Source organism: Thalassophryne amazonica, chromosome 5, assembly GCF_902500255.1.
Source record: "Thalassophryne amazonica chromosome 5, fThaAma1.1, whole genome shotgun sequence".
Classification (NCBI taxonomy): domain Eukaryota; kingdom Metazoa; phylum Chordata; class Actinopteri; order Batrachoidiformes; family Batrachoididae; genus Thalassophryne; species Thalassophryne amazonica.
This window is the reverse complement of record NC_047107.1, coordinates 50611002-50620633: the sequence shown is the minus strand read 5'-3', so window position 1 is coordinate 50620633 and position 9632 is coordinate 50611002. Positions and strand designations below refer to the sequence as shown.

Sequence of the window (9632 nt, the reverse complement as noted above, 5' to 3'; positions counted from 1 at the left end):
AGTCTGGTCTGCTTGTGGTTTCTTCCTCAGAGGGAGTTTTTCCTTACCACTGTTGCTCTGGGGGTTGGTAAGGTTAGACCTTACCTGTGTGAAGCACCTTGAGGCAACTCTGTTGTGATTTGGCACTATATAAATGAAAATAAATTGAAATTGCATCATGTGCCATGGTTAGTTAGCACTTTACGAGGTTGTCACGTTATAGAATCCAATGGACGTTGACATTATTTGACCTTTACTTTGCAGACCAAACACTCAACACAGTCAAAACCATTCCATTTAATAAATGAAATGGTTTTCCAAGAAAAAGATGTGCATGCAAGTTTTTGTGTACATGCATTAACATGGCGCAGGGCAGCATCTTTAAAAATGACCTTTAACAGGCTGTGACTGAGAGCAAGAGGAGGAGGAGACGCGCTGAGCGCCTTTTCCACCAGGTGGAGGCGGTGTGGCTCCTCCTCTCCTCTCCTCTCCTCTCCTCTCCTCCTCTCTGCTCCTCTGTCTACCGGGTGAGATCATTACCAGACACCGGACCTGACATTCACCGATCGGTAGAGCGGAGAGGAAACATCCTCGATCCGAAAAACCTCCGTCTCCTGAACGTCTCGTCTCTGTTGTGGATTTTTTATTTTTTATTTTTTTTTGTATTTCTTCGGATGCAGACTTGTTTAGATTGCAGTCCGGCTCTTCTCCTTCCACCTCCTCCTACAGCAGCGACCGTGCAGCGGATTTGCGAGGGATCTCAGCTGCCCGGTTGAGGGGCATCGAACACGGACCGCTGCGGCTCTGCACGACCTGCACGAGTCCGAGCTGCACGTTTACTTTGCCAGTGGATTTTCCGACCCTTCCTCCCGTGTGCCCACATCACTTTGATCGGCTTCAGATCCTGTTTTCACTCCCTCCACCCCCAGTTTTTTTTTTGATATATATATATATATATATATATATATATATATATATATATATATATATATATATATATATATATATATATATATATATATATATATATATATATATATATATATATATATATATATATATATATATATATATATATATATAAAACAAAACAAAAAACAAAAACGCACCGTTGACGCCATTTTTCCTCGGGGGTTTCTGTCACATATCCTTGGCTCCGTGTGACAGCTGACCGGGAGGCTGTCATCACATCCGTCACCTGCGCAAAAAGTCTCTAAATGGATTGTAAATGATCTTGATAAAATATTTACACCTGACATCCGAGTGTGTGTGTCAACATTAGACATGGGTAAGTAGCTGCACAAACATTCCACAGCCTGAAAATGTACCGTTAAAAAAAAAAAACCAAAAAAAAAGAATGCTATGAATCGTTATTATGCGCTTACAATGTTTTTTTCTATTCTGTGTGCGCAAATTTCAAAACGCTTTGCCTGCCACATGCCCAGAAAAATGGGGGGGGGGGGGGGGGGACGCGTGTGCGCACGTGCACGAACTTTCATGTGTTATTACTGTGTAATAGGTCGTTAATTAGATGGTCATAAGATAAAACACCTAATTGAGTCCTGTGTTTTTTTGTTTTGTTTTTTTTTTTCTGCTGGGATGGCCCCTCCTGCATCTCCCAGTATATTGCATCACATGTTGCAAGCTGCTTTTAGTATCTCATTTAGTTCTCACATATATCACATTTTAATGGGCCATGTCATATTTTTACATGTTTATTCTGTGCAGGTTTTTTTTTTTTGCACATGGGTGATCTTGGTCAGGCCATAGACAAGCTGGACGTGCACAGATGTTTGGAAGTTGGTCATGGTTACTGCATAGATAATCATAATGTGAGGTGTAGGTTTCATTTTACACTATGCATTCATGTTGTTTTAAACTGCAGAACACAGTCTACATTAGAACTGCACCTGATTATAATGTTCATTATCAACAGATATGAATTTGCAGTACATCATTTAGTCTGTGTAAGAAAACCAACAAAAGGTTTATTTCCTACTGACCGAACCAGGTAAATGACTTCCAGTTACTTCTTTTGTCCATTTAAGGTGTTTTTCTAAGAAGTACACAGAGAAAAACTGCAACGCCACATTATTTTAGAAGCTGGAACCAATCAGAGCTTGGCATGTTTTTCTTAATAAAGGGATGCTTAGATCATTCCATCCATCTATGTGTTTAGAAACTATTAACAGTTGCTTTGGCCTGCATATTGGACCAGAGAGAAGGTACAACCTGTGCACCACTGGGCTAACACATACACCCAAACACGCTGGGCTAACACATATATCCAAACACGCTGGGCTAACACATACACCCAAACACGATTGGCTAACACATACACCCAAACACGCTGGGCTAACACATACACCCAAACACGATTGGCTAACACATACACCCAAACACGATTGGCTAACACATACACCCAAACACGCTGGGCTAACACATATATCCAAACACGCTGGGCTAACACATACACCCAAACACGCTGGGCTAACACATACACCCAAACACGATTGGCTAACACATACACCCAAATACGATTGGCTAACACATACACCCAAACACGTTGGGCTAACACATATATCCAAACACGCTGGGCTAACACATACACCCAAACACGCTGGGCTAACACATACACCCAAACATGATTGGCTAACACATACACCCAAACACGATTGGCTAACACATACACCCAAACACGATTGGCTAACACGTACACCCAAACACGATTGGCTAACACATACACCCAAACACGCTGGACTAACACATACACCCACCCACGCTGGGCTAACACATACACCCAAACATGCTGGGCTAACACATACACCCACCCATGCTGGGCTAACACATACACCCAAACATGCTGGGCTAACACATACACCCACCCACGCTGGGCTAACACATACACCCAAACATGCTGGGCTAACACATACACCCACCCACGCTGGGCTAACACATACACCCACCCATGCTGGGCTAACACATACACCCACCCATGCTGGGCTAACACATACACCCACCCATGCTGGGCTAACACAAACACCCACCCATGCTGGGCTAACACATACACCCAAACACGCTGGGCTAACACATACACCCAAACACGTTGGGCCAACACATACACCCACACACGCTGGGCTAACACATACACCCACACACGCTGGGCTAACACATACAGTGTATGATACACCAAATACATCAAACCATTTTGTCTTGCATTCACACACACAGTCTATACATTTGTCAAAACATATAATTCAGGTATTGAACTATGTGCCATGAAGAGCCAAGTGTCTGCAGGATCATAGTTATGTCATTGCAAGTAGGTGCCCCTCCCTAGTGTAATCTGCATGTTTTTAGGCTGTGGGTGGTAGCTGGAAGACCCGGAGAGAACCCTGGTGGACGTGTGAAAAAAAAATGCAGACTATGTACTGAATGTCCAGGGGTTAGGTCTGAATCCATTGCCTAATTACTGCTGCTTCACCAGGCCCACCCAGTTACTGAAACAGTTAACTAATTTTCTGTTAACTGACTAATCTGTTAACCAGTTGACCTGTCGATGAAGCTGCTCAGACATCCAGGTAGGAGAAATCTGGGCAACTGGACTTCAGCTTAGTCTTTAAGGTGGTTCCTCACTCATTAACACAAATTCTGAAGAAGACTTTGAGTGAACGTCGACTGTAGATATTAACTGTTCTGTTCCACCTATATCACTGGGGTACAGTGGGTATGGTGGCATGGTGGGTATGATGGTGCTAAGATCCCACATTCTGGATGTTAGATTTGGGGAAATCAGAACTACTTGTCTCTGGCTGTCGTTATCAGTAGTTGTTCAGATTGGTTGTGCAAGTGTCACAATGGATGGCCATGCCTGTGCAGTGCTGAGGGTGCTGAGGAGGATAAATGAGTGGCAGTACACCATTGTTATCAGTGGTCTCCAGAACCCGACACAAGACTATAAATGGGATGAATGTGCCAAGGGAAGAGTGAAGGAATGATCTGGTGTCTGGGATATGTGAGATCGAAGGACTGGAAATGAACACACGCTATAAAAAAGAACAAGGACGCTAGAAGAAAGGCAGTTCTCAGAGAAGTGCGTAACGATGTGGTAAGAGATGGAGTTGAAGACGGATAATGGAGCTGATTCAGTCACAGATGGAACCATCGATCTTGTCTCGTTAACAGGTTTGGGGGAGTTGAACCTCTGGCAGTGTTTTTGTGGAGTAAGAGTATAAGCCTGCTATTAAATCCCCTATTAGGTAATGAGAAGCCCATGCCACTTTTAAATTAAAGCATGAGAAATCGAATAGCTGTATGCCCTTCTGAGTTGGATACCCCAGGTCACAATAGGATCGCAGAGAGGAGGGGAGGAGGGAATGTGAATGCGATCCAAGGACAAATCTAACTGTTGGCAGCCACTCTTAACTGTATATCAGCACCGGAGCACCTTTTGGCAGTGCGTACAGGAGGAGGGAGAGAGCCAAGGAGAGGTGGGCGGTGGAGGGTAAAGGAAAGGTAGCACAGAGAAGAGGGAGAGAACAGAGGTTAGGGGAGTGAGGGAAGACAGTTGGGGAGTAGGGGAGGTGTTTTTGCTGACAGCCATTTTGTGGCTTCTGCTGCAGTTAAATGGTTTAACATTCATCTGCTTCTGCAGAGTAGTAAGGTGAAGATAGTTTTAGTGCTGCCTGGCATGTGGCGCGTGTGCTGCATGGCATTATCAGGACTGTCATTTTAGATTTCGCTGATTGTCTTCCCAGCTGTGCTTTTGCCACATGCTTTTGCCATCCCTGCATCCACACTGCTAAAGTGGGGAAAATTATTATTTTGTTAAATTAAAATTCATTCATAATGTTCCGTCCTCTCTTGTGTTCCTAACTTCACGTGCTGTACAGCGCAATGTCATCTGCAAAAATGCACACTAAAAGTCAACATATCGAAGTGGAATAGAAATTTGTAGTCTTGTTTCTCAACATCTTTATCCCATATTTGCGTGGAGTCAAATATGCCCCAATGCTGAGCGGTTTTAGGTGTTCAGTGACCTGTTCAAGGACACCTACACTCATCTACACTCAGTTGAACCTGACAGTTCTTCATTTCACTGAGAATCTGCACTTTCAAATAAGCTAATGCCACCCCTAATTATATGTTATTTATAATCTTGTCAGAATATTAATGAATGAATGAATGAAAAGAATCTGACAGTGAAAAATTCCACCAAGTTCTGGAGAAACCCCACTCCCTCCTTGTTTTGCACTGGGTCATCATTAAGGTTGCAACGGATCGCAAAACGTCTGTTTGGATAAGATCCCATTTTTTTTTATAATACACATTTTTATTGAACTTTACAAAATTATAACACATAAAATACTATAATAAATTATATACACACCAACCACCACACCGCCCACTCCTCAATGCGTACAAACATTACACTTGTAAGATTATGTGAAAGAAAGCCATCTGGTAAAGGGAGACCAAATACATTCGTACTGATGGAGTTTATGTAGTAGTCCATAAGTCACTTTCTCATAGGATGCCAATTTGACCATTGTCGTCAGCCACTCCACATAAGTAGGGGGTTATTTTTGCTGTTAGTGCCTCAGAAGAATCCGTTTATCTGTGGTAAGAGCCAAAACAATCCATCTCTTTTCATGAGAAGAAAAGTGAGAGTCCGGAAGACCTGTGGTAGAGCCAAGCATAGCCAGTTTAGATGAAATTTGGAATCTTCTGTCCAGAATACTGAAAATAACTTCTGAAATGTTTTTCCACCAGTCCTGAAGTGCTGGACAGCTCCACAGGTTCATGGTTTTTAGTCAAAGTATAGTTAATTTTTTATTGCAAAAGTTTTAGAAATGTTTTCTTTTTTGCCAGAGTTCAGTGGATGGGTAGAGGTGGCCAGGAACCTCTGCCCATGCTTTGCTCAGTTAACTCAATCTCACAGTAGTGACATTATGAAAAGTACATTAATCTATGGGTTCTTGATCGGGGCACGAAATGGGGGCTGTTCGTGATGGGGGCACAATTGAATTTCATGACGGGGGCACGAAATGTGGGGTGACAGGGAGGAGGGGTTATGGTTAGGGTTAGGGGAGGAGACACAGTTATGCTATGGTTATGTTAGAGTTAATAGAAGGGAAAAGATTACAAATAGCAACATGAAGGATGCTCAGGATGGCACAGAGAAAATGCAGCACGGACTCCGGCGTGATTCTTTCTGTGCTTGGAACCCAATGTGTGCTGAGCCTCCTCCAGGTTGCCGAGGCAAAGCCGAGCTGAGCCGAGCGCGAGACAGCAGAGACTGTCTGCTTTTAACATGAACACAAACGCAATGATTTTGCTGCAACTCAGCAGTGAGATTTTAACAATTATCACTTAAAAGCACAATTCACGTGACAGTAAATCTGTATTTCAACCTATTGTGTAAACTTCATAATTAATCCCAAGGATATATTAGGTGGGGTGATTACAGATAATCTACAGTCAGTTATACCACTAGACTAGTTGCAACAGCAGATGTAGTATCGATCTGCATGCTGATTTGGAACAAGTTTTAAGCAGTATACCCTTTCTGATGTGTAAGGGGAATGGGGCATGGGCTGACTTTAACCAGAGACCTTCTTTTTGGGAGACAAGGAGACAAGCACGCTATCCAGTACCCCATTATTATATGCTAATAAAAGTCTACAAAATTACCTCACAATCACATCCAGATCCCAGCCAACACCAGAATTTAATGAGTCCTTCTTTGACTGATTGATTGATTGATTTGGCAAAATACATGATATAACAATGACAATATACAGTACATTCATATACTATATACTATATATACGGAGGATGGCAAGAAAATAACACGTACTTATTTCCATCGTGGTCCCCATGACGACACAGAAAAACAAACAACAAAGATTAAAAAACTCCAGAAATATTTAAAAATGGCTACAAGGCCATTTATATACACAAATTAATCAATTTTATAATAAATATATTATTATGATCTTCTAACAAAACCTGTGACATAGGAAATTTTTTTTTACCTGTTTTTAACAGGGGGAACCTCGTATGGCAATAAACTATTTCTAGTTTGGTGATTATTATGCATCAGTAGGGTTGAGTATCGAGAACCGGTTCTTATCGGGTATCGTTAAGAAATGATTCAATCCACTGACATCAATAGCCTTTTAGCTTAACGATTCCCTTATCGGTCCTTCAGAGCGGCCATGTTTTGGGAGTGTTTGTCAGGAAAATGACCATGTCTCTACATTGATTACAGAACCCCTGCAGGGTCTGTAATCAACCGTTTCTGCAGCGCGGCTCTTCTTTGAACCTTGAAGCAATGAAGCATTGATCCGACCTGCTGCTTCGTAGTTCTTTGTTTTATTTCACTTTATCTTAATTTTTCCTCGCTAAAACCCCAAAGAGCATATGTCTGTGAGTAATATTTACTTTTTTACTTGAAACCGACCTGTTATGGTCTTCTGACACAGTTGATAGATGTATTTTATAGCTTAAAAACGTGACCGATGTTAACGCGTTAGCATGTTTATGACATTTTCAATGTTAAAGTTAGCATTAAGCTGTTCGCATCTCATCTCACGTTTGTGTGCATTTGGTTTCTATATAATAATTAATGGCTCAGCGTTTGTTGTCGTAAAAGAGCCAAATGTATTACAAATTGTAATATTTTTTAATTTATTTTTGTTTATATATTAATAATAATTATAATAGCAACAACAATAATAACAGTAATATAATAACTAATAATGCTACAGTACAATTTTAGAGAAAGAGACAAAAAGAACCTGATTAAAAACACAACAGAAAATATAAAACCAACTAACAATGAACATAAATAAATAAATAAAAAGCGAAATAAATAACTGTTTCCTGTGAACACCTAGTGACTCTTACACCTCCACTTCATCCCTGTTTTATTTAAGTTTAATGACAATTTGTTTTGGTCAAACCATATTTTCAATTTGTTAATTTCTTCAGTGATTTTCGTGCAGGTGGTGTTGGGGGGTAATTTTGGGTTACAGCTTTCTTTGTTTTTCACCACTTTCATCCCTGAATATGTCAATCGTGAGTCACTTTTGTGCGGATTAAAGTCACTAACTGGGACTCCTGTCTTGTTGCGAGAAAGAAAGGAGAATCGTCCTCCGTTCTGTTCACACAGCTCCAAACGCTGCGCGGCTCTCTGACGAGTCAATTTAGAACGATACAGTCCAGTCAGAATTAATAACTTCGAAGCGAAATGCCATTTAAATCAATTGACACCTCTTTCCAGACGTTGTAATACAAACAAACTGCAATCGATCAAAACGTTTTTTCCTCCCAAAACAAGACGTCCTGCGCTGATGTGCAGCAGCCGGCTTGCCAAAATGCCTGAAAGGAAATGCTAGAGATTTTGTTTATTTTTATTTATGTTCAGACATCAAGGATCCAGTGACCAATTTCATATTTATTTACTTTAAGACTCAATAAAATGTTGTTGACATAGAAAACCTGTAAAGCGTACTTTTAATACACAGAAAATTCATAAGAGGTATCGATAAGGGAATCGATAAGGAATTGGATCGATAAGCAGAATCGATAATGGCACTGATATCGATAAAATCTTATCAATACCCATCCCTATGTATCAGTCGAAACTGACTAACCACGTACTCAGGAGCAGTGCTCCTGCTGATGTTATATATATAATATAGCTTTATTTGCTTATTTGTTGTACTTCTTAGCGATCACATTGATCACTCCACTAAGATTTATTGTGATTGCCTAAGAAGATTTTGCGTAATCGTGCTAGAAGATTGCCAACACGCAAACAACATGCTAACACACAATTGCAGCTCAAGCGTGACCTCCGTGGTGGTGATATCTTTGATGGGAATGGTGTAAAATGCTGGCATCCTTGATGTTTTTCAGCTCTTAGGCAGAGGGCTTGAAATGTGAAAACTGTTGCTTGTGCCCGCTAGATTTGGAAGTACTACAGGCCTGGGTCCACTCTTTGTGATTTGTCTCCAAACAAAGATTGGATTCTTCTTAACACATTAGTTTATACGATTACCCTGTCAACAGAGAGATGGAATAAAAGAGAAAATAGATAAATGAAAAATGAAAATGGCAGAGAACATTCATCACCTCAGGTACTGCCAAACCTCTGCTGGAGTCCTACATCAAAAAAAGAAACGGGAAAAGAGACTCCTCACCTTGTGTAATCACATGGGTGTGTGTGCTTCCATGTGTGTTTGAGCTATTTGTGAATCTACCTCGGGCCCCGGGGCTGCTGGGTATGTAGCCTTAAAAGGTTGTGCTTCGACTAACGGCGCGCTCCCTCACGCACCGACTCCTTTTGTCAGTATCACTCACCATCTCCTTTCATTCCATCTGTATTCCATTATCGCTGCTCTATCATAACGCTATTCAAAGGCAAAGTGTTGGAGGAGTGTCCCGTCTGCAGCCTTTCACGTCCAGCACAGGACTGACCTCACGCTCTTTGAGAGAAGAGGTGGTTAGCGCTGGCAGCTTTGAGAACATAATAAAGCTATTTATGCAGCGGCTCCGACCTCGTACAATCACTCTGCTGTCTGAGGCCGGGCGAGGTGTGCACGTACATGTGTGTTTGTGTGTGGACGAGAGCGGGAAACAGGAGA

General features: G+C 41.5%; 1 protein-coding gene across 1 annotated transcript in view; it reads left to right on the top strand.

Moving 5' to 3' along the window:
- Positions 1-1100: 1100 nt before the first annotated feature.
- Positions 1101-9632, top strand: part of setbp1 (SET binding protein 1) — a 121760-nt gene continuing 113228 nt past the window's right edge. The window contains 1 exon segment of the mRNA XM_034170178.1: positions 1101-1267. The gene's annotated coding sequence lies outside the window, so the exon portion shown is untranslated.